General features: G+C 41.9%; 1 protein-coding gene and 1 long non-coding RNA gene across 3 annotated transcripts in view; both read left to right on the top strand.

The window, feature by feature from the left end:
- Window positions 1–205: 205 nt before the first annotated feature.
- LOC146789352 (uncharacterized) lies at window positions 206–4832 on the top strand. Its single transcript, XR_014969788.1, has 6 exons — window positions 206–952; window positions 1896–1956; window positions 2066–2273; window positions 3073–3180; window positions 3641–3748; window positions 4699–4832. It is a non-coding gene; the product is annotated as an uncharacterized LOC146789352 (long non-coding RNA).
- Window positions 4833–7044: 2212 nt separating this feature from the next.
- RPP38 (ribonuclease P/MRP subunit p38) overlaps window positions 7045–25482 on the top strand; it is a 69489-nt gene continuing 51051 nt past the window's right edge. Inside the window, exon 1 of one of the 2 annotated variants that reach the window (XM_085631267.1) lies at window positions 7045–7206. The gene's annotated coding sequence lies outside the window, so the exon portion shown is untranslated. The remainder of the gene's footprint in view (window positions 7207–25482) is intronic. The other variant, XM_085631268.1, reaches the window with a different exon arrangement.

Raw genomic sequence — 25482 nt, 5'->3', positions numbered from 1 at the left:
TGCCTGTTTTGTAGTAAAATATAGCAATATTAGGTGTTTAGCGTGGTCCCTAGAGCTATTGGTTCTGGTGCTACTGCACCTGCTGCACCATTCAAATGATGACCCTATTGCGTGCTTGATAAATGTATTTGTAACTGCCTTGTTTAGTAGTAACATTTAGCAGTGATCTGGGTTTGGTGGGGTCTCTACACGTTTTGGCCCTGGTGCCATTGCACCTGCTGCTCCTTTAAAATAAAGTCCCTGATAACTGCAAGGTAATTTCAATTTTGACTGCTTGTTTAGTAGTCAAAATAGCAATATTGGGTGTTTAGAGGAGTTATGACAACTTTTGGGACCGGTGCCACTGCACCTGCTGCACCATTCAAATCATTACCCTGTTGTCTTCAAGGTAACTGCACTTGTGGCTGCCTGTTTAGTAGTAAAATATAGCATAGCTCTTGTATATTTAACTTTATTTTTAATGTGCAATGTTTATTACAACATTTAGAATTTGATCACAATGACCAAACAGATTATGTTGAAAAAATTGAAAAGGTATTTGCTCAGGATCACACAATTTGTTCAATAATGCTTAGGTCATTATGGTACCAGTAGTTACTGGTTGTGTTTTTATATTTGAGTTTACTTACGTGTTCTGATGGTTCTGACCGTGGCCCTATTGGCCTGGTCCTGTATATAATCTCCTGTGAATATTGCCTAGTGCCAGTTGGCACAGTGTAAATGTGTGATTATGTTTCTAATGTGTTTTATGATAATACAAAGGCCATTTTTGATATAACCTTGTGTGGAGTTTCTTTTGTAGGCGTCTCTCTCCCAGTTGTCTCCTGCAGTCTACCCAAAGGACTCACGTCTACTTCTCCCAGGAGTACTAATCGGGGAACTGCTGCTGTCTACGTGAGGGGAAAAGCAAGGCAGCCTGGAGCACCATTTGGCATCGTGACAGCAGTAAAAGGTAATCTAGAATAACATTTAAGGCTCTGTGAGTGCCTGAGGGAGTAGTGTTGCTCCCATTGCCAACACTGGTGATATTCTGATCCTCACATAATGGTTTTCCTTGGCAACTAGGCAACCATTGCATGATGCCCAACCATTGGAAAACATTGGCCCAGTCATAAAGAGGGTCATTCTTGGCCATATGTGAGCACGCATGATATGTTGGCTACCTCTGGTATTATTTTTATATTGGAAAAAGTGTATGAAAGCAAAAAGTAAACCTTTGTATTGTGATGCTGTCCTTCTGTAACTCTACTAGGCCCCACTCCTGGTATCAGGGCTGCTTCACTGAACGCAAACCAAAAAACGTGGCACTATTTATTTTCTTTTGTCCCCCTAAACGCTACTGTGTAACATAGGCTAGTTCTGTGGGTGAAGCCAGAGTATGAAGCACGGACCAGTGACCCCTTATAAATGTGAGCTCTTTTGTCTGGCACAGACCAGTGCTCCACATTTAGTGTAAGTAGCATGAATTAAATGTGTTCTATGCATCTAACTACTGGTATATGGTATTTGAGCCTATGTTATGCACCTTCGACCAGGGCCCTGCTTTTTCTTAGCCTGGTTATGCAGCATGACTGAGAGCCCACATCTTTGTTTGCCTGGTTCTGCAGAATGGCAGTTACCCTTTTTTGTGAGCTTAGCTATTCACCTTATGGTAAAAGAAGTTATATGTATAATTGCAAAAAACAGTGAGGGGGACTAACCTCAACAAATGCCACTGTAGCACTCAATTAGACCCCAAAAATATACATCCTAATTAATACTAGGCAAAAAACATATTTTCCTAGATAGGATGCAATATGAAAAATCTACACAAAAAGGTGCTGAGTCAGATAGGGATATAGCGTCTCCTTAAGAAATCAGAAACTAACTTACATCTATTTTTTCTTTATATCCAGCCCGTGTTAAATAAGGGAAGCAAAAGAATAACCATTTTTCCACTCTCCGTGGATCAGATAAGTAACTATGTCCTTCTAACCATATATAACATCATCATCCTACCATATACCTGATAGATCAGGATTCTTTGGTTAAATATATCTTTCTTCTCTCATTGTATTCTGTACAGGACGAGAGGCTGAAGAAACTCCGGCGTGAAGAAACAGAGCTACACAAGCTGGTACCTCCGGCGAGGGAACATGGATGCGGACAGAAACCCTGAAGAAGAGATCAACAACATGTAAGAGGAAGACCCGCGTGTCGGAGCCGTAACATGTCAGAGACGTCCAATCATGGTACCACGAATTCCCGACTCCGGGTCAACAGGACCCGAGCAGGTAAGTCGACAACACAAAGGGAGTGTGGGAAATGATAGGAAGGTGCTGTCTTGTCTTGGAAGCAGTGGGTGTGGGGTTTTGGTGCTGGAAGTCTTTGCCAGAACACTTTTATTGATCGATTTGCTCATTTCTCAGGATGATGACATGCTCTTTGCAGTATCACATAATAAGAACCAGCATGTTAATTGACTCGTAAAGGATCTTTAACGCTATGTAGGGTCTCTTGCTGCTGTACATAGCTGTATTGCTCCTCTAGGTGGCTCATGCAATACAAGTACCACTACATGCATGCCTCTCTTGATGTTCTAATGTGCTCTGCCGCATGTTTGTGCATGGTATGTCTTTTCAGAAAGTGCTTCTGGGAGCAAAGTGATATATGACTGTATGGCGTACCTGTGCTGAGTTGGATGTGAGATGTTCTGTCCTGTGTAAGGTTAGATGAGTGTGTGTCGTTTCATGGTGGCAGGTGCTTTGGATTTCACAGTGGTGACCTTGTAATAAATATGATATTCACCAGTCAATATGCCATATAAGGTGTTGGTGCAGTTGAGCGAAACATAGGGTTTCCTTTCCTATTTGATTTGCTCAAGTGCGCTATCTCATCTGTTGTGTGTGGGTGGGTTTAATTTATTTCCTAACATGCAACACAGTGGGCAATCATTTCATTTGAGAATTAGTGAAACTCAACCACACATTCTCTGTTTATGCTTAAGAAGTTGAATTCCCAATGTTATGTGCCTATTTACAAAATACTTTTTTCATAAGTTAATCATGTATAACTGCTTGTCAATTATTCTAGGAAATTACAGCTATTCGTCAGATTACCCTGCTACGGGTCTGAATGAGGAGCTCAAACTAATACAAACAAATGTAAGAAAATTTCAAGATAAGATTGATTTCTCAAAAGGTAAGTGAAACTCATCTTTTAAAACCAAGTGAGTAGAAGCAACTTTGACCACATAACCTAAAACTCCTAATTCTCCTGCACTTTGTACTCCTCACGTGCATATCTCAGAAATAAGTTTCTGTTCACCAAAAGCTGTGCCTTAAAATAAAAATAATAATAATAAAAACACCTACTGAATTGTAGGCCAGCTGAAGTACGTGTGGAAATCAGTAGGCTATTTATCATTTGCAGGCAGCGCTGTGTGCTTTGACAAACATTGTATGTTCTTTGCAAAAAGAAATTGGTTCTGGAGTACATTTTTGACATGACCAATGCGTATTTCTGGCACTAATGCATCATTTTTTGATCACTGTTACACATGGTGCTTATGAATGTCAATTAGCCGGCCAGAAACAAAAACGTTTACTTTTAAAATCATGTATATATGATGACATATATATTAATGCTTTGTTATCTGCAGGATGATATGCAGCAGCTGGTAGAGGTTCTGTTGAACCCTATTCATTATGAAATTGTGTGCTGAGATGAGCATTGGGCAGGGATCAACCGGAAATTGCAGATTTATTTGGTAAGATATTCCAAATCATCTAATTACCCTTCTGGTAACGAACATTCAGGTTAAAGCTGCAAATTGTTTGTGTAAAAACAGTAACTAACATTAAAAATGTATTTTGACTTATAAAACCTTAAGGCCTAAGTGGTCCCATAGCGGCTCACGTTATTGCTGCAGTGTTCCTTTTATGCTGTTTTGTATTGCCTTTTTACTCCTTCAGTCAGTTCTCTTCAAATAAGCAAGCAATCCAGGCCTTAAACTAGAAATCTTCATGACAGCACTGAAAGCACACAGTGCTTCCAGCCTTACTTCATACTTTCATCTGCATCCCTGGTCCAAACACTTGCTTGTCTGCATTCATGTACTGGCCGCAAGGGAATTTGGGACTTTCTTTTCCAGACGGGCTTGCTGCAAGCGTAGTTCAGTGGACCTTCCGCCAATATCTTTCTTGAAGGCAGCATAAGTTGAACCCAAGGTAGTTTACTCCCTGTTTGCACAGGCTACATCTAGTGGCTTACAGACTCTGGTAACTGGGAAACCACTCTTTACCTTTGTATATCTGTAATTTATCCTGAATGTTAGAGGAGCAGTGATTAAAGGCACAATGCTGTCAAACTGTGGTCAATGTGTGGCGGAGATTAAAACCTAAAATTCGCCGTCTCTTGAGGATAAAAAGCCGTTTTTTACAATAATATTGAAACTCTGGGACTGTTCTGAATCTAATTTTCCCCTTCACTCTTACAGTTGAGAAAGGGATATTTTCTTTCTTCACCTTCCATCTGATCAATGGCCTAAGTTCAAATGTGAACCAGAAGCATCAGCAAAGCAGTGTTAAAACCTCTCATAAGGCGCCCTTTATGGTGGAGGGGAATCCAGTGTTTTATTAAGGCAGCTAATCTAAAAGAAAATCTAAAGTAACTCAATTGTAGAAAGTGTACTAATATAGTCTTTTGTTATCTTTTCAGAATGTTATGAAATCTTAGTGCAAGCTGGCTTCCTCTCAACAACCAAACTACGAGAAGGGCTCTTGTCGTAAGGATCTGCAATTGCAAAAGAGGACAAAATACTCTGAATCTGGCAACACACAATAGAGCTGCTTCTTTTGTTGACTTTTTAAAATTCACTTTCCTTACTTTTAATGTTATCCTGAACAGTGTACTATCTCTCTTTGAGGTCATGTACATGCTTTGGCGAAATAAAAGCACACAGTGAGAAGTAATTTCAGATCCATTTATTTGAACCAATTCTTTGTTCGGTGTATTGCCACAGGTCACCATATCAAAACTTAGAGTGACGTCGTTTAGCTCAAATGAAGACCTGTCACAATTAGTATGGGGAAAGGTCATACGTTGCAAGGCTGCTACTCAATGCAAATGGTATTCTTGCCAACACCAACGCTCCTCACAAATTCATTTTATATCATTGTCCTTGGTTAAAGAAGGATCCTGTTTTAAACCCATACAGTTTTCTTTTTTAAAGGGACACCATGTTTCACCCAAGTATTTCATTTCAAATTTGTTTTTAAATTAGACTTGAGTAATCCAGGATGAAGGAAAGGACATTTGGAAAGTCTGTATTTAAACATTTAGGAGTGATATACAAGCATCGAGAACATTTTATTAAACCATTCTGAAGTAATGCCCATTTGCAATAGCCAAGAGTGTCCATCCAGTGGATACTCTTGGATGTTACGAATTGGGATTACTTCTAAATAATTCCACGGAGTACTCTTGGTTGTTAGGCAGTGATGCCCGTAGTATTTTCCCAATACCCTTGTGTACATTAACTCCAATTCGAAGTTGTCATAAAATCATACTACAGTAATGCATAATAATTCTGAAGATGTTAGCAAATCATTCAGTGGTTGTAAACAGTAACCATGAGGTTGTCCTGAAATCATCCGGTAGTATTTCAAACTCATCCTGCACTTGTCAGTTAGTATTCCTTGAAGTACAAGATCATCACGCGTTTTTAATTGAAGTAATCAGGACACCATCCTGGAGTAATTCACACTCATCCTGCAGTTGTCAATTAGTATTCTTGGAGTTGTAAAGGATCATCACGCATTTTTAATTGAAGTAATCGGGACACCATCCTGGAGTACTTCACACTCATCCTGCAGTTGTCAATTAGTATTCTTGGAGTTGTAAAGGATCATCACGCATTTTTAATTGAAGTAATCAGGACACCATCCTGGAGTAGTTTTTGTGATTACAGTAAGAGTCATCTCATTTAAATATTTCTCCCTGTGGGCAGACTTCAGGATGGCTTGGGATGACTTCCCCAGATAATTACAGGAATAGCCTGGCTGAAGTCATCGGATGACCCTAGAATGAGTCCAGGATGATCTTCCTTTTTGACTTGGGTAATGTTGTGCCTAATTGCCTGGCAGCCTTCGTCCAGTTAATACCGCTAAAGAGTGATGCTTTGATAATTTTATATCCAAAAGGGATACTGTTACTCTCATGTTGGTCACTGGTGAATTACCTGTTTCGTGAATAAAAAGGCTACGCCATGAACAACACGCTCTGTTTCTGAGAGTTCTTGGGCAAATGGGAAGAGTGAATGTCACGTTGTGCGCCTACTATGACAAGGAAAGCCAACAAATAAGAGCGGCAAAAAAGCCAACCAATGGGCGGGCTATGAGCCCACTTAAATTCTTGTTAAGCTCGCCAACGGAAATTCTCAACCACACTGCCTTGGCTGTCTAATAGGCAAGAGCTAAAATACCTATCAATTTTATTAAACGCCTCTCAGTGGTTTCATACAAACTGATGTAATAAGGAAAAACACTTTAGCATTTGAGAAACGTTATCATATTGTTGCATGTTCTTTGTTACACGATTTATATGCTTAAATATTTGTATAGCTTAGCCTGTGCAGAGGCTTTTCGAGCCTAGCCAGACCCTTGGTTTGGGTAGCTGTCCCTGTGCTGGCCCATCTCTACCCAAAACCCTCCGCTCGCTACCGCCTCAACAGGCACCACAACTTGAGGTTTCTCATCCCTCTATGTCCTTTGCTACAAAGTGACACGAAGCCCTGCTCCAAGGCATCTCTTAGGATTTCGCCATCGTAGACAACAAAACACCGTCAGCTTTGCTTAAACGCAGTTCAGATTAGGGAAAAACACAACAGTCATGCGGACCCGAAAAATCTACAACCCTGAAGGGATTTCCGAGTTGACTGCGTTTCAGGAGAGTGCGAAAAAATAAGCAACTGTAAATATGTTGTGTCCTAAAAACAGCGGCTCGTGAGTGGCTGGTGATAGCTTCTGACACGGTCTCTTCCGGGGCAAAAGAGGAGTGCGATCTCTTTCCGGATGAGTGTGCTGCTTGTTCCGGGGCGGAGCATTTGTTTCTGACCTATCAGAAAGTTCACATGAAACTGAAATAAGAATGCTTTCCACATGCCTCTCCGTGTCATCTCTCCCTGAAGTTGCGTAAAGCTTCGAGGTTACCAGTGGTGCTTTGGAGGTAGGTTCGGTTATCTGTGATAATCTCTCCTGCAGTGGGTGGACTGGGAGCAGGTGTGCCGCGAGTTCTGGCTTCGCATCGAGGAGTATAAGATACCAAATTAGTGAAAGAGCGTAGGAGACACTATATTTCTGGGGGCGAGGGGAGGGCCCAGTCGGGGTCAGGTTTGGCTCTAAGAGCCAACTTTCGAACCAAGTCATGTAAATATCTAAATAAGGCAAAAGATGTAATTGAAAAACATTATATAAACTTGAAAGTGAAAACGTATTTTGAAGGGGTTTGAGTACCTCCGTTAAGTACATACGATTATGTCACTGAAGTAATGACATTTTGTTGTAATACAAAGTCCATTAGAAGGGGTGTATATTCCATAGTTGGTTTATTTAAGCCTAGTTAAAGGTAAGTTCCAGGTCAGTCGGTGGATGATAACAGATAGCATGTCGAAAGCGAATAGTCACACCAGGAGCAGCCTCCCTGCTGCTCAGCCTGCACACTCCAAGTGACACTCAGCATATCACCAGGCACCCATGCAGTCTAAGACATCACCAAGCAGTCGCAATTCCAATCATCACCCGGTACTCCAGCACTCATCCTGGCTGAACAGTAGGGAAGGTGCAGATAAAGAAAAGGAATGGCAACAGTTAAGTCACAGCACGTTTATTGCAAGTAATATTTTTTAAATAAGTAACATTGAAACATATCCTCCTGACCTGTCAACATTGCCATAATTTACCTGAAATGGGTCAGTTTGTCATGTTCTCTGTTTACGGAACTTTGTTATTAAGTTATATTATCCATATATTAGTGAGGTTTTTGTAAATTGCAGATCCTGTACGTAATTATTTCTATGTAGTTTTCAAACTGGATGGTTACGGAAAATGATACTTGGTGAAGTAAAATGATGGGTCGTGAATCACAGAATTTTATTAAGTGGCCAAGGTGGTATTTGAATACAGTATTGCATATTGTGCAGTTCAGACACAAGTTGCATCCTTCTCTCTTCTGTTTAATACCAGAGGTTAGTCCTTTCTGTTCAGTATATCTAGTATTGTTATTCAATTCGTGTTGGGCCATGGAGTTTCTTAAATACACTTGGTACAGCTTAAATAAAACGGACACTACACACTTATATATATGCATGCGTAATCCTAATATTGAAATGTATGATTTTCTGATTTCAATATTTCTGCAGACAATGAAGATCCAGCATAGGGACAGAATGTGCCTGTCTGAAATCATGCTACACTGTGCAAGTGACTCCTTGAAAAGCCGGAACTATGGGCACATTTGGTAGAAGTTTTCGGCCCCCTTCCTTTTTCTAATTATTTAATTGTTGTCTTTCGTTTTCTCCAGTCAGCCCCGACCGACAATGTGCAGCATGGCTACAGAGAGAAATACTCTGTATGCAACAGTTTTTTCTTCAGTTGCCATCTTAAAATTTGTGTGTGTGTGGAGGGGGCGGGGGTGCTGTCAAAGCCACGCTTTGAATAGACAGGAGAAGATATATGGCAGCTTAGTTATGTCTTATAGTTTATTGTTCTGCCCCCTTTTTTGTGACTGTTGTATGCATCCTATTGGTCCATTAATCTGCAGACTGGGCCCGGTACAAACCTTTTCCAGATTTAACTAGCATGGTAACAAGGGCAAGAAGTGACATGCTTCTGTAGGAATAGTGGGGGGCAGGAGCTCAGAACTCAATAGTGAAACACCATATACAAAAATGTGATGTCCAGCCCTTGCTGGGTTTTTTTTAATCAAAAAGGACATACTTTTAATTCTGCAGCACAGCAAAACAAAATACTAAACAATCCAGTTTACCTATCATACTAGGCTGTTGTAAGTTGCTTTAACAGCAAGGCACTGCAATCCCCCTTTCAACACTGTAAACTATTCTCTTTCCCTTGTGATCGAGATTCCACTATTACCATCTCCTCTATGCTATGGGCATAAGCAAGGCTTAGGCTCTGGTGCAGATAGCTCATAGGGTCTCAAACTTAAATTTAGGCAACTCAGTTCTATGTCTCTAGCAGCTTTTGTGTCAAAAGTCTAAAGCATGGCATGATGGAATCGCCTCTGTTCCTCGGTCTTTCTCGTCTCCTGGTGCTGTTAAGCCCTGGTGTTTACCTGTTGGTGTTTGGTGGCCCTCTGATCTTTGTTGGGGGTGAAAGTGGCATACTCTCCCTCTTGCGGTGGACTCCTCCATTGCAGGATAACACTGCAGTTACTGCACACAGGGTAATGTTTACTAACTTGGCTGTAGAAGGCAGGTGAACGTGGAAGCAGCATTTTTGCCAACGGCAGTCCTCCTGAGTGTGTCTGCAGACAGGCACTTAGCCTAAGGACCACAGGCATCTCAAGCTGAGCCCTCTGGTGAGACCTGGGGCTATTGCAGCCTGCGGGCAATTTGAGCTTTCTGTGGGAATTTGGTCACTTTTTTTCTTGTTATGGTGGCAGGACCAGTCACTCAGGCCACAACATGCTATTGGGCGCCATAGAATCCTTCTTTGTGGCAAAGTCTTATTCACAACTCCTCACAAATACTCCAGGAGGACCAGATCTCTACTGGATCACTTGGAAAACGCTAGGTCTTGCCCCCTGAACAGTCCCTCCTCCTACAGGGCTGGGCACATTCTTCGCTCTCTCTTCCAGGCAGTCGGGCTACCAGATGCACCCGTCAGTTAGTTCCTCAGCTCTTCCAGCAGAAAATGTTGACTTCAGGTGATGGCCCCTCACCTCTGGGAGGCTGGTTGTTGGGCAAGCTTCATCCACATCAGTTTTCGAGTACTCTGAGAACCACTGCCTTCGTTGGTCAAGAAGAACCTGGGACTGGAAAAGAGTGGGGTTGTTTGGATCCCAATTTTTTTAACACCTTTTCCTAACAAGGCATGTGGATCCACGTCACATGGTTCAAAACTGGTCCATTTCCGAATGAATTCCCAGGCTGCTCTCCATATACACCATGTGTGTAAAGAGATGCTTTTCACAGCAAGTAGAACTAGGGCTGAGTTTAAGCAGGAGTACCCGCAAAAGGGGCACAATGAAGTGTGTGATCTCTACACCTGGCTTTCATTAGCCTTCCTGAAGCAGTAATCAGAGACAAAGTGGCAAGCATGACCTGGAAACTTTATCAACTTGAACAAAAACTGCAGTCCCACATTTTACCCCCTACCTTCTACCAAATGGCATTACTCAACAAGAACTCATCAATAGATACTTGCTTGAAATCTTAATGAATTTCTATAGGTAGTCCCGATTTTTCATCTTCCGCACGGCAGTGTCTGTGCCTCCACTCTCCAGCCAAAGGAATGCCGGCAGTACACTTCACTGCATCAGGAAACTCTTACCAGTGGCAGAGATTTAATTAAAGTATTCCTTTTATCACCTTCTTGTTTGTTACATTAGGTACCATAAGTGTAACTGGTATGCCCAAACGTGGGTTCGGCGCTCACGGTACCATAATAGGGCTGCGACTATACCTTACTGATGAAACCTTAGTAGGTTGAAACTGGACTGGGGTTGGTTGTGGGAACTTGGCCTGGCAGTTCCTGCTAGGCTGTGACCATTGGAGCAGGATCAAGACTGATTTGCATGTCACTATCTGTCTGGAGTGGCTTAGTGGATGAAAAATAATGGTCTGGAATGTGGCTGGAGTGATTAACAGCAGCTGAGATTAATCCAAGCTATCCTTTCACCACCTTGTTTATTGCATTCTATAACCAGAGGTATCCTAAATGAACGAACTTCAAAATGCACACAGCGCCACTGCTTTACGGGATGCACCCATGCCAGTGACAGTAGTTACTGTATTCTATGAGTGCACATTTAGTGTACTTCCAAAGATTAGAGGACAGGTGATGAACCTTGCATTGTTAGGGTCAGTCCTAAGCTAAGATGGCCTGCTGCTAGTGACAAAAGAAAAGCCAGAATATCAGTTTCACATACATCTGGCACTCAAGCAAGGGACATTTCCTGTATACCATGCAGGGGATATTCCTGTCTCAAAACAGTAATCATAGGACTTGGTGGAAGTGGCTTCATTCCACTAAAGACAAGGATCCAGACCCTCCACAGTGCCACACCCTATCACAGAACCGCATGCTTTTCAAGAAGAAACGAGCACGTTTGGAATTTGATGCTCACTGTTTCATATGCTGTAATTCTGTTACATCTGGTCAATAGAATTTTGTTCCCTACCCAAAGCTTAACAGTGTGGCAGTCCTAGAATTCTGTTTGCTGGCTGCATATGCCCAGAGTCATCCTGCAGCATTATGCCCACCCACAGTCATACCGTCAAAATTGCATGTAGAGTGTTGTGTACATTTTTTAGGAAGATTCAAGCTGACTTACACAGGTAGCAGCCTGCATACCATATGTGCAGTGGTGTTAACCTTTAAAATGAACATTGATCCAGTTGGCAGCTTGCATCCTTGCTCAACTGCATTTTTCAAAGTACCATGCCGGTGTCTGCTTCCTGCACCCATGAGCTCATGGACAAGCTTGCTCCCCACTGACACGAGATGCCGCGGCTGTGTTTCGGGTTGCTTTTTTCACCTGATTAAGACTTCAGGGCTCGAAAAATTCCAAAAATGTTACTAGACCTGCAAGTCTAGTGACTTAAATAATCTATCCAACCTAATTTTAATGCACTTGACCCATAAACTAGTTTCAAATTATGTGATCCTGAGCAAGTATTTTAATTCACTGAGATGCCATTTTCTTCTTCATCACATATGAGAGCACCTTCAAATACGCAAATTTAGCACGTCTGCTGTACAGAAAATGCTTTTGTTTTATTTAATAGACTAAACATCAGCTACATATAGAATGTAAATCTAGCCACATATAAGAAGTACTTGACTACAGACTTGCCTCTTCATTCATTAAATGCATTGTCATCAGGGCTTGGCCAGGAATGTCTCTCACTTCATGTTTAAAAACTATCACTTTTAATACATTCATAACTAAAGCATAAAGTAGCAACCCACTGTTATTTGTAATCAGGTTTAACATTGAAATGGCCACAGAATTTGTCACTGACGTGTTTTTAAAACTATATAGTGTACAATGTTTGGAAATAGTTTCTGCAAATATTTGTCATTTGCACATCACCAAGTAAAGTGTTCTGATTTGCTTTCATCCAATTTTAATCTTACCAAAAAACGTTCTTTTATAATTTCTGATCTACTTGTACTATTCACTTACAAGTTGCTCCAATGTTGTTTTAGAGAAAAAAATGGATATTTTACTGCATTTTGTTTCACAAATATTGTGAAATAGCTCACTTGACAAAAAGCATTAACTGTAAAAAGAGAAAGAAAATTAAACACCATTTTCTAAGAAAACGTGAGCAACAATTGGTAAAAAGACAACCTGACATTTGACTTCTGTCCTTGAGCAGTTAGCAAATGTGTCAAGATAAAACAAGATTTAAAAGCGTTTTAATTGCTTATTCACTTTCTGAAGGAACAGAACACCTGTTTTTTCCAGCTTGTTTACTCGCCAGCAGGGCCGAGTAAGTGCTAAAAATAACTCGACCTGCAAAAATTCAATTCGCAAATGCGAGAGGGCTTGTGGATCTTTCGAGGCCTGAACTTGCATCTGATTGCCTGGTAGTTCTGGTAACCAAGTTAATCATTACCCTTGCTACATGCGGTGCTGCCCATACGTGAATTATTGAAAATTGCACATCGCTTCCCTGCACCCCAAGAGGGGCCCATTCCGTCCTTCTTGATTGGGGCCACCAGCCCTAAACAAGAAGCCTGATTTCCCAACGCAATTTCCAGTGTTGGGCAAAAGATTGCTCCCACTCTGTCCTGATGATCAAGTGGCCCTCCCAACTTTTAGGGTCGAAACGTCAACTTTCTAATATCCATCTACCTGGACTTGATTTCTCTTCCACATCTAGATAACATAGGAATTCAATGATGAATCTACAGAATTAACTAATGACATTCAATACCTCCAGTCAGGTCACATTCAGAACATCCATGTGAAAATTGTATATATTGTAAATATCATTTTTCACATGATATTCTCAAACTACTTCTTACCTACTCACAAGCACTTTTATTCTCACTCTTTCCACTGGTTGTATAGCAACTGTATAATATGAAATATTATGAATTGTAATGATCTTTTGACGCTCTATATGAAGAATTTTGCAACCCAAATTGTTGAGGTGTATGTAAAATATTGAGTACTAAGTAATAATTGATTGAAAGTTTTTCGCTGGGACCAATGTGTTTTGTACACCCCTCACATGCATCGTTCCATGTGCATTGGTCCTAATCATAGAGCCTCATCATTTCTGCGGTGAAGCTGAACTGCTTGGTAGAAGCCAGTGCAAAAAAAAGAACGCCATTACCATACCTGAATTATTCAAGAAATGGGTTCTTACACAGAATTGATGGCATCATGCACAAATAAGAATGATGCTCTGGTGCTACAGCAACCACTATGTTTCAGAGGATGTACAAACTTGAGACACTCCGTGCCAGAAGTCTCAAACATGTATGGAATTAAACACAATATCTGCACTTAGTAGGGTCTTCCCGTACCACATCAGAGATTTGCTGATGAGAAGTGCAGAGCCAGTGACGGGTCTCATCAGCCACTCGGGACATATGTTGCATTTCCAAACAAGAAATAATTGTGGCTGCTAGCCCTTAGAGAACAGATGACGGACAGCAGACACTACATCATTTATTTTAAATCCTTCTGAAACAATTGTAATGTATCTGTAGTAACCTGCCATTGTTCACTTAGATAACACACACCATGTATGTGTTGTTTATTTTTGTATTCTTCATGCAGTTTCACAGACTAAATGTGATACAAAGTTGACCTTGATAGTGTGGGGCCAATTATTATTTTAGCTATATGTGAGCCCTTTTTTAGGTCTCACCTGATACAGAGCATGCGCTGTTGCTTGCAAAATGTTTTGTTAACAAAGTAAAACTGCTTAAATTGAGTTTAGAGCCCACCCATTACTTACCATCGGTTGGTTGCATTGTCACCACACCAGCTTTAGAAAAATAACCAATATTTATCTGTGCAAACTAGACCAAAACGATACAAGACCAACATACAGTATTAAAAAATAGGCACTTTGCAAGTATAACTCAAACAGGCAGTTCCTTTAAGCTAGTAGCTCCATCCGGGGTTACCGCAGTGCTGAAAATAACAGAATCCAACAGTCCCTGCCGACCACAATGTTGCGGACCAGCGTTTTTGTCAACAGACTTGTAAACAGTACCTTTTGGTTCTGTTAAACCCTGTCGTTGCGTGCCGGTCGTGGCAACCATCACAGTTGTGGTGTGAAGCGTAGCGGTGTGGTGTGTGGTGCCCTCCAGTCGCGTTGTTGGCAACTGCGCGGTGATAGTCGTCCAGCAGAGTCGAAGAGACCAGGGCTGTGGCTTGGAGCGAGGCGGTGCTCGTGGCGGTGCTGACAGGTCACGGTGCAAGCGACGTGCCAGTTGGTGGGAGCTGGCGTCGGTCGGCCCAGACTGTGGCATGGGATAGAGCGGTGCGTTGTGTGACTTACGAGCGGTGCGCCCAAACCACAGTGCGGTCTCTGGTGTCGAGGTCAGCATGCAGCGACGTTGTCAGTGAGACCAGGGCAGCAGAGTGAAGTGAGGCGGTTCGAAGTGCGGTGCCCACAGGTCGTGGTGCAAGCAGCGCTTGGTGGCGGTAGTGTCTGTCATCGTCTGTGAGACCAGGGTTGGGGTGCGAAGTGCGGCGGTGCCCTCTGGTCACAGAGCCCGCAGTGGTGTCGGTATTGGCGGCTTTCCCCCTCTATGGCAACTGAAACCCACGGTTCCAGAGGCGGTACCCAGAGGTAAGTGAAGTCTTTACTGTCCCTGAGACTTTGTGAACAGGAGGCAAGCTCTATTTCAACCCCTTGTAGATACTCGGCGACAAGTGAAGACAGTTCAGTCCAGTCCTTCCACGGCAGAAGCTGCAACTGAAGGCCAACCCAGCAAAGCAACAACACCGCAACGGGGCAGTACTCCTCCTAGCAGTTCGTCCAGCTCTTTTTATTGGCAGGTTCCTTGATGCAAGCGAGTTCTATAGTTCTGTGGTCTGGGTCCCAATATTTATACTGCATTTCTCTTTGTTTTCTTGAGCAGATAGTGTCTGTGCTTAGTCCAACCCAGTTTGGTCCTCTCTGGCCCAGCGTCCCGGCAGGAGGTGGAGACAGCTACGTCCAGGCCCATTCAGGTGCAAGGAAATCTACTTCCACTACTCTAAATGCAGCCCAGGTCTATTCAGACCAGCCCTGACTTTTCAAACACAGAACATAAAATCATCTTTATTAAAAGATGCATTTCTACATTCTGAGTTCAGGCATACTAAACTCCATTTCCCCATCTTGTCCCAATGGGAAGATATGTTTGTAAAATGTGACAAGTATTCCCCATTCTATCCAATGGGACAGATAGCCTTTTAAAAGTGAAAAACTAATTGCACAGTAGTTCACTATCAGGACATGTCACACACTTCAGGACATTTCCTACCTTTCACATACAATGCACCATGCCCATGGGCCTACCATAGGGGTGACTCGCATGTAATGAAAAGGAATGTTAGGGCTTGGCAAGTGGGTGCATTGGCAGGTCTGATAACCCTTTGAAAGGCTGCTCTTGTGGGTGGCACAATCAGTGCTGCTGGCCAACTGGCAGCATTTGATTTGCAGGCCCTGGCATTTTTTGTGCACTTTACTAGGGACTTACCAGTAAATCAAATTATATTTCACAGCAAGTAGAACTAGGGCTGAGTTTAAGCAGGAGTACCCGCAAAAGGGGCACAATGAAGTGTGTGATCTCTACACCTGGCTTTCATTAGCCTTCCTGAAGCAGTAATCAGAGACAAAGTGGCAAGCATGACCTGGAAACTTTATCAACTTGAACAAAAACTGCAGTCCCACATTTTACCCCCTACCTTCTACCAAATGGCATTACTCAACAAGAACTCATCAATAGATACTTGCTTGAAATCTTAATGAATTTCTATAGGTAGTCCCGATTTTTCATCTTCCGCACGGCAGTGTCTGTGCCTCCACTCTCCAGCCAAAGGAATGCCGGCAGTACACTTCACTGCATCAGGAAACTCTTACCAGTGGCAGAGATTTAATTAAAGTATTCCTTTTATCACCTTCTTGTTTGTTACATTAGGTACCATAAGTGTAACTGGTATGCCCAAACGTGGGTTCGGCGCTCACGGTACCATAATAGGGCTGCGACTATACCTTACTGATGAAACCTTAGTAGGTTGAAACTGGACTGGGGTTGGTTGTGGGAACTTGGCCTGGCAGTTCCTGCTAGGCTGTGACCATTGGAGCAGGATCAAGACTGATTTGCATGTCACTATCTGTCTGGAGTGGCTTAGTGGATGAAAAATAATGGTCTGGAATGTGGCTGGAGTGATTAACAGCAGCTGAGATTAATCCAAGCTATCCTTTCACCACCTTGTTTATTGCATTCTATAACCAGAGGTATCCTAAATGAACGAACTTCAAAATGCACACAGCGCCACTGCTTTACGGGATGCACCCATGCCAGTGACAGTAGTTACTGTATTCTATGAGTGCACATTTAGTGTACTTCCAAAGATTAGAGGACAGGTGATGAACCTTGCATTGTTAGGGTCAGTCCTAAGCTAAGATGGCCTGATGCTAGTGACAAAAGAAAAGCCAGAATATCAGTTTCACATACATCTGGCACTCAAGCAAGGGACATTTCCTGTATACCATGCAGGGGATATTCCTGTCTCAAAACAGTAATCATAGGACTTGGTGTAAGTGGCTTCATTCCACTAAAGACAAGGATCCAGACCCTCCACAGTGCCACACCCTATCACAGAACCGCATGCTTTTCAAGAAGAAACGAGCACGTTTGGAATTTGATGCTCACTGTTTCATATGCTGTAATTCTGTTACATCTGGTCAATAGAATTTTGTTCCCTACCCAAAGCTTAACAGTGTGGCAGTCCTAGAATTCTGTTTGCTGGCTGCATATGCCCAGAGTCATCCTGCAGCATTATGCCCACCCACAGTCATACCGTCAAAATTGCATGTAGAGTGTTGTGTACATTTTTTAGGAAGATTCAAGCTGACTTACACAGGTAGCAGCCTGCATACCATATGTGCAGTGGTGTTAACCTTTAAAATGAACATTGATCCAGTTGGCAGCTTGCATCCTTGCTCAACTGCATTTTTCAAAGTACCATGCCGGTGTCTGCTTCCTGCACCCATGAGCTCATGGACAAGCTTGCTCCCCACTGACACGAGATGCCGCGGCTGTGTTTCGGGTTGCTTTTTTCACCTGATTAAGACTTCAGGGCTCGAAAAATTCCAAAAATGTTACTAGACCTGCAAGTCTAGTGACTTAAATAATCTATCCAACCTAATTTTAATGCACTTGACCCATAAACTAGTTTCAAATTATGTGATCCTGAGCAAGTATTTTAATTCACTGAGATGCCATTTTCTTCTTCATCACATATGAGAGCACCTTCAAATACGCAAATTTAGCACGTCTGCTGTACAGAAAATGCTTTTGTTTGATTTAATAGACTAAACATCAGCTACATATAGAATGTAAATCTAGCCACATATAAGAAGTACTTGACTACAGACTTGCCTCTTCATTCATTAAATGCATTGTCATCAGGGCTTGGCCAGGAATGTCTCTCACTTCATGTTTAAAAACTATCACTTTTAATACATTCATAACTAAAGCATAAAGTAGCAACCCACTGTTATTTGTAATCAGGTTTAACATTGAAATGGCCACAGAATTTGTCACTGACGTGTTTTTAAAACTATATAGTGTACAATGTTTGGAAATAGTTTCTGCAAATATTTGTCATTTGCACATCACCAAGTAAAGTGTTCTGATTTGCTTTCATCCAATTTTAATCTTACCAAAAAACGTTCTTTTATAATTTCTGATCTACTTGTACTATTCACTTACAAGTTGCTCCAATGTTGTTTTAGAGAAAAAAATGGATATTTTACTGCATTTTGTTTCACAAATATTGTGAAATAGCTCACTTGACAAAAAGCATTAACTGTAAAAAGAGAAAGAAAATTAAACACCATTTTCTAAGAAAACGTGAGCAACAATTGGTAAAAAGACAACCTGACATTTGACTTCTGTCCTTGAGCAGTTAGCAAATGTGTCAAGATAAAACAAGATTTAAAAGCGTTTTAATTGCTTATTCACTTTCTGAAGGAACAGAACACCTGTTTTTTCCAGCTTGTTTACTCGCCAGCAGGGCCGAGTAAGTGCTAAAAATAACTCGACCTGCAAAAATTCAATTCGCAAATGCGAGAGGGCTTGTGGATCTTTCGAGGCCTGGACTTGCATCTGATTGCCTGGTAGTTCTGGTAACCAAGTTAATCATTACCCTTGCTACATGCGGTGCTGCCCATACGTGAATTATTGAAAATTGCACATCGCTTCCCTGCACCCCAAGAGGGGCCCATTCCGTCCTTCTTGATTGGGGCCACCAGCCCTAAACAAGAAGCCTGATTTCCCAACGCAATTTCCAGTGTTGGGCAAAAGATTGCTCCCACTCTGTCCTGATGATCAAGTGGCCCTCCCAACTTTTAGGGTCGAAACGTCAACTTTCTAATATCCATCTACCTGGACTTGATTTCTCTTCCACATCTAGATAACATAGGAATTCAATGATGAATCTACAGAATTAACTAATGACATTCAATACCTCCAGTCAGGTCACATTCAGAACATCCATGTGAAAATTGTATATATTGTAAATATCATTTTTCACATGATATTCTCAAACTACTTCTTACCTACTCACAAGCACTTTTATTCTCACTCTTTCCACTGGTTGTATAGCAACTGTATAATATGAAATATTATGAATTGTAATGATCTTTTGACGCTCTATATGAAGAATTTTGCAACCCAAATTGTTGAGGTGTATGTAAAATATTGAGTACTAAGTAATAATTGATTGAAAGTTTTTCGCTGGGACCAATGTGTTTTGTACACCCCTCACATGCATCGTTCCATGTGCATTGGTCCTAATCATAGAGCCTCATCATTTCTGCGGTGAAGCTGAACTGCTTGGTAGAAGCCAGTGCAAAAAAAAGAACGCCATTACCATACCTGAATTATTCAAGAAATGGGTTCTTACACAGAATTGATGGCATCATGCACAAATAAGAATGATGCTCTGGTGCTACAGCAACCACTATGTTTCAGAGGATGTACAAACTTGAGACACTCCGTGCCAGAAGTCTCAAACATGTATGGAATTAAACACAATATCTGCACTTAGTAGGGTCTTCCCGTACCACATCAGAGATTTGCTGATGAGAAGTGCAGAGCCAGTGACGGGTCTCATCAGCCACTCGGGACATATGTTGCATTTCCAAACAAGAAATAATTGTGGCTGCTAGCCCTTAGAGAACAGATGACGGACAGCAGACACTACATCATTTATTTTAAATCCTTCTGAAACAATTGTAATGTATCTGTAGTAACCTGCCATTGTTCACTTAGATAACACACACCATGTATGTGTTGTTTATTTTTGTATTCTTCATGCAGTTTCACAGACTAAATGTGATACAAAGTTGACCTTGATAGTGTGGGGCCAATTATTATTTTAGCTATATGTGAGCCCTTTTTTAGGTCTCACCTGATACAGAGCATGCGCTGTTGCTTGCAAAATGTTTTGTTAACAAAGTAAAACTGCTTAAATTGAGTTTAGAGCCCACCCATTACTTACCATCGGTTGGTTGCATTGTCACCACACCAGCTTTAGAAAAATAACCAATATTTATCTGTGCAAACTAGACCAAAACGATACAAGACCAACATACAGTATTAAAAAATAGGCACTTTGCAAGTATAACTCAAACAGGCAGTTCCTTTAAGCTAGTAGCTCCATCCGGGGTTACCGCAGTGCTGAAAATAACAGAATCCAACAGTCCCTGCCGACCACAATGTTGCGGACCAGCGTTTTTGTCAACAGACTTGTAAACAGTACCTTTTGGTTCCGTTAAACCCTGTCGTTGCGTGCCGGTCGTGGCAACCATCACAGTTGTGGTGTGAAGCGTAGCGGTGTGGTGTGTGGTGCCCTCCAGTCGCGTTGTTGGCAACTGCGCGGTGATAGTCGTCCAGCAGAGTCGAAGAGACCAGGGCTGTGGCTTGGAGCGAGGCGGTGCTCGTGGCGGTGCTGACCGGTCACGGTGCAAGCGACGTGCCAGTTGGTGGGAGCTGGCGTCGGTCGGCCCAGACTGTGGCATGGGATAGAGCGGTGCGTTGTGTGACTTACGAGCGGTGCGCCCAAACCACAGTGCGGTCTCTGGTGTCGAGGTCAGCATGCAGCGACGTTGTCAGTGAGACCAGGGCAGCAGAGTGAAGTGAGGCGGTTCGAAGTGCGGTGCCCACAGGTCGTGGTGCAAGCAGCGCTTGGTGGCGGTAGTGTCTGTCATCGTCTGTGAGACCAGGGTTGGGGTGCGAAGTGCGGCGGTGCCCTCTGGTCACAGAGCCCGCAGTGGTGTCGGTATTGGCGGCTTTCCCCCTCTATGGCAACTGAAACCCACGGTTCCAGAGGCGGTACCCAGAGGTAAGTGAAGTCTTTACTGTCCCTGAGACTTTGTGAACAGGAGGCAAGCTCTATTTCAACCCCTTGTAGATACTCGGCGACAAGTGAAGACAGTTCAGTCCAGTCCTTCCACGGCAGAAGCTGCAACTGCAGGCCAACCCAGCAAAGCAACAACACCGCAACGGGCAGTACTCCTCCTAGCAGTTCGTCCAGCTCTTTTTATTGGCAGGTTCCTTGATGCAAGCGAGTTCTATAGTTCTGTGGTCTGGGTCCCAATATTTATACTGCATTTCTCTTTGTTTTCTTGAGCAGATAGTGTCTGTGCTTAGTCCAACCCAGTTTGGTCCTCTCTGGCCCAGCGTCCCGGCAGGAGGTGGAGACAGCTACGTCCAGGCCCATTCAGGTGCAAGGAAATCTACTTCCACTACTCTAAATGCAGCCCAGGTCTATTCAGACCAGCCCTGACTTTTCAAACACAGAACATAAAATCATCTTTATTAAAAGATGCATTTCTACATTCTGAGTTCAGGCATACTAAACTCCATTTCCCCATCTTGTCCCAATGGGAAGATATGTTTGTAAAATGTGACAAGTATTCCCCATTCTATCCTATGGGACAGATAGCCTTTTAAAAGTGAAAAACTAATTGCACAGTAGTTCACTATCAGGACATGTCACACACTTCAGGACATTTCCTACCTTTCACATACAATGCACCATGCCCATGGGCCTACCATAGGGGTGACTCGCATGTAATGAAAAGGAATGTTAGGGCTTGGCAAGTGGGTGCATTGGCAGGTCTGATAACCCTTTGAAAGGCTGCTCTTGTGGGTGGCACAATCAGTGCTGCTGGCCAACTGGCAGCATTTGATTTGCAGGCCCTGGCATTTTTTGTGCACTTTACTAGGGACTTACCAGTAAATCAAATATGGAACTCATGGAAACACCAATCCATAATCCAATTGAGAATAGGAGCATTTGCACTGGACAGCAGTGAGAAAGTGTGCAGAGACACTAAACCAGCAAAATACAGGAAGTCCGAAAGCAAAAAAGATGGGGGAAATGCACCAAAAGATGCCAGGACATATCTGTAGTAACTTGCCAGTGTTCACTTACATAACGCACACAGTGTATATGTTTTTTTTTTTTTTTTTAAATCTTTCTTCTTCATGCAGGCTCACAGACTAAATACGATGCAAAGTTGCCCTTGATATTGTGGGACCAATTAATATTTAAGTTATATGTGAGCCCCTTTTTAGGTCTCACCTGATACAGTGCATGTGCTGTTGCTTGCAAGATGTTTTGATAGCAAAGCAAAACTGCTTAAATTGAGTTTAGAGCCCACCCATTACTTACCATTGGTTGGTTTAATTGTCACTATTGTTTCCTTGCTTCTCATTGGTCAAAGCCTGCTGGTTTCATTTTCTCCTTTGTGTGTTTGTCCCTTTGATGGAGCACGGACCAAGTACTGATAAATTACTTTATTAGGGTCCTTCCGCTGCTCAGACTGGGAATTGGGTACTTTTTCTTTTTGTTTCTACTCCTGCTTTCTAGGTCTCTGCCTCCCCAAAAAGATATACTCTAGTATTCACTTCAGGATGCTGACACTTTACATCCATAACAGGAAGGCCCCACTGTTCTGCAGCAAAGGAAAACAGCTGCTAGTTGCACACCTATTTTTTTTTTCTGCTTCATTAATGCTCTCACACAGTTCCCCAATATTAATCAGATTGCAGCCAAGCAGCTACCATGTCTTTCATGAGGAAAAAAAATCTTTCAGGATATCTGTTAGCGCCTCATATTTATTTTTTTGATTGGTGCCGGGCCACAAAAGTGATTTACAAAATGTGGTAAACTTCCTCCTAGAAAGAATCTGGCATTTTAATCCGGTCAGGCACAGTTTGTCAAATTCTTGAGCAATAGCACCTTACTTGTTATTTTTTTATCTTGCAGTCACGTCAGTTTTTGTAAAACATATCTTTTGTAATAAATATGATCATTTTATGTGCTTTTTCTGTAGTAGGATTAAAGGCAATAAATTGCGCGCAGAGAGTGGTAAGCTGACCCCCTAACCGAGGGGAAGGCTGCTGCGTAGTTAGGAGCCTCTTTTAAAAGCTCCCATTATTTCATCTGAGTGATGCTTAATGTAAAAAGATTTGCCAGGTCTGAAGAAAGAAACAGCTGTGCCATCGAAGAATAAAGCAGTGCCCTTGTTTGCCTAACTGGGATCAGCCAGTGGGGGTTGAGAACCTGAGCTCCAGTCGTTGATCATTCCTAGCTTATCCATGGCGCCCTGTGTTAGTTTGGGCAGGCAACTGCACCAAATTGCAAACAAGCACATTGGATTCAATTGAGTACCATTAAATTGGAGATCAGTAATCTTGGTTGTTTATTGTGCATAGAGTAATCAGATATATAATGCAAAGCAATGTTATTATTAATGGTTAACATTTAACAGTCAGTGATTGAAACGGCTAAGCCTCATCTCTATGTTTTCTGTTTTTTAGATACGTATAAATGAATGACAGCAAATGGCCGCGTCATCATGCCTTTTTAAAAAATATATATATTTTTGATCTTCTTAACAGCTGATGCTGTGCAACATGAAAAATCTTTGGCAAAGCCAGTATGTCTGATCTATGTGAGTTCTATTGAGGTTGACACTGGTTAATTTTAGCCATAGTTGAAAATACATTTTTTTAAAAACCTATGAGACCCATATGAGCCGCCCTGAGTAGGACTAGAAGAACGACTCGAAAAGCACACCCTCACGAGTTCAAGACATTTAGCGAGGAAAATAAAACTTCTGGCATGCTATCTCTTTCTCTCTCTGCCCTAATTCGTATCCTTGCCCCTTCCATTCTCTCTCTTTCCCATACGATGACAGTGGATAGGGGGCAGTCAATCTACCGAAAATGTACTACAGCTAACTCAGCCAGTTTGGGCTGCCCTGTTACAACAAAGCGTTGATGAGTACATGTTATATGTTATATGTTAAATGTCATATGTTGTAAAAAAAAAAAGTTTATTGAAATAAAAAATAAAGAAAAAAGCTATGAGTGGATCAGTGCAGCGTCTTAGCATAGCATTTTTTGTTATTGTATATTATTGTGCTTCTGTGCAAAAACAAAATTGCCAAAGCCAATAAATCTTGCATAGGCAAGACGCTGGCTTTGCCAATGCTCGTTGTCATTTGAGGCAACTTGTGCTTATTCCCAATTTTCCACAAAAAATATCCTGGATAAACTTGTGCCCATTTTTCCCTACGTGTTATGGTTTGTAATTCTAGGAGGCCTGGGAAGATATATAAAATGTGGTGCAATTTAATTCATTTGATTCTAAATATGTGAAATAAGTGCTGTGCATGGGTGTGTAGAGTTCTTTTTCCTAAAAATAGCATTAAAAAAATTCTCAGATCTGGCAAGTTTTTTTTTTTTTTTTTCATCCCAATTGTTACTTTCTAAATGGTGTTTATGTTTATATTTTTACAGTTTCGACCTACTTACAGTTCGTAGGGGGAAACCGGCATGAAATTCTTGGGCAAACCGATAGAGCTATGCATATTGGAAAACTTTATGGAATTCTAATTTGAGCAAGGGATTGTTTTGTGTAGCTCGCCCAAGGTTTTCTCAAAGATTCTAATTAGTTACCGTGGTGTGGAAAAGAGAGATTGGTAACAAGTTTTTCATCTGTAACCTTTTGGCCAAGATACAAAGTTAGTATACTGTTATGTCCACCTGACTTGCCCAAGATATATAGTGTTTGTTGGTTTTCCAAAAACCATGACTCCTATAGCTATCAATTGAGCCAGGGCGTGCAGTGTTTTTTCATTGTGTACCGACCATGCATCTCTTGATAATGAAAACTCTAATGATAATTAACATCCTGGGTATAAAAGAAAGCAATGCATTTTTAGAATGTGCCCAAAAATCTGAGTTTATGAATAGTGGATTATTCATACCGCTCCGAAATTTGGATTCTTAATAATGCCAGGTGTGGACACTAACTCTGATTTGGAAGCCAAAAATTAGAGAAATCCTGTATATAACAACAAAGGTCCAATCATCCTGAAGTTCCACAGTTCTCCCAATCAAGATGATACCTTGCATATGGAGATGGGCTTGACATAGGGAGGATAATATTTCCAAAAACTTGACACTGTGAAGGACGAAAATGTTTGGATGAGAAAGACTTATGGTTTTGACTGCCAAATACTTTTTCTTACCCAGAATGCTCTTTAAATGCCAAATTTCGCTTAGAAGCCTGAATTTCCTTACATTTCTATAATTGTAGGTGCCAACGTTTATGGGGAGAGACAAAAGTTCCACCACCCAGCGTTCCCAGACGTCTCTCGAAACTGTGTGTTGAAAGGTTTTCCTTCTGTTGGGCACAGGAATGAGCCAACAACGTGATCGTAAAATTATGAAGCAGTTGTTTTGCATTTAGATGTTTTTGGGATGTGGATAGATGGGAGATTTGGGCCCAGGACTGGCTGGCAAATGGGAACACCTACCAGTCCCAGATTTTGCTGTAAACCGCGATACCTAGGCGAGTCCAGAGTGACATGGCTTCTTGCTTGGATCCCTTAATGTTTTCTTACCCAGAATGCTCTTGAATATTAAACATTGCTTCAGAAACAGAATTTACTCACATTTCTGTGACAAAGGTCCAGAGATTGCTGAGAATGCC

Source organism: Triturus cristatus, chromosome 10 (assembly GCF_964204655.1).
Source record: "Triturus cristatus chromosome 10, aTriCri1.1, whole genome shotgun sequence".
Taxonomy (NCBI): Eukaryota; Metazoa; Chordata; class Amphibia; order Caudata; family Salamandridae; genus Triturus; species Triturus cristatus.
This window is presented reverse-complemented; position numbering and strand designations above follow the sequence as displayed.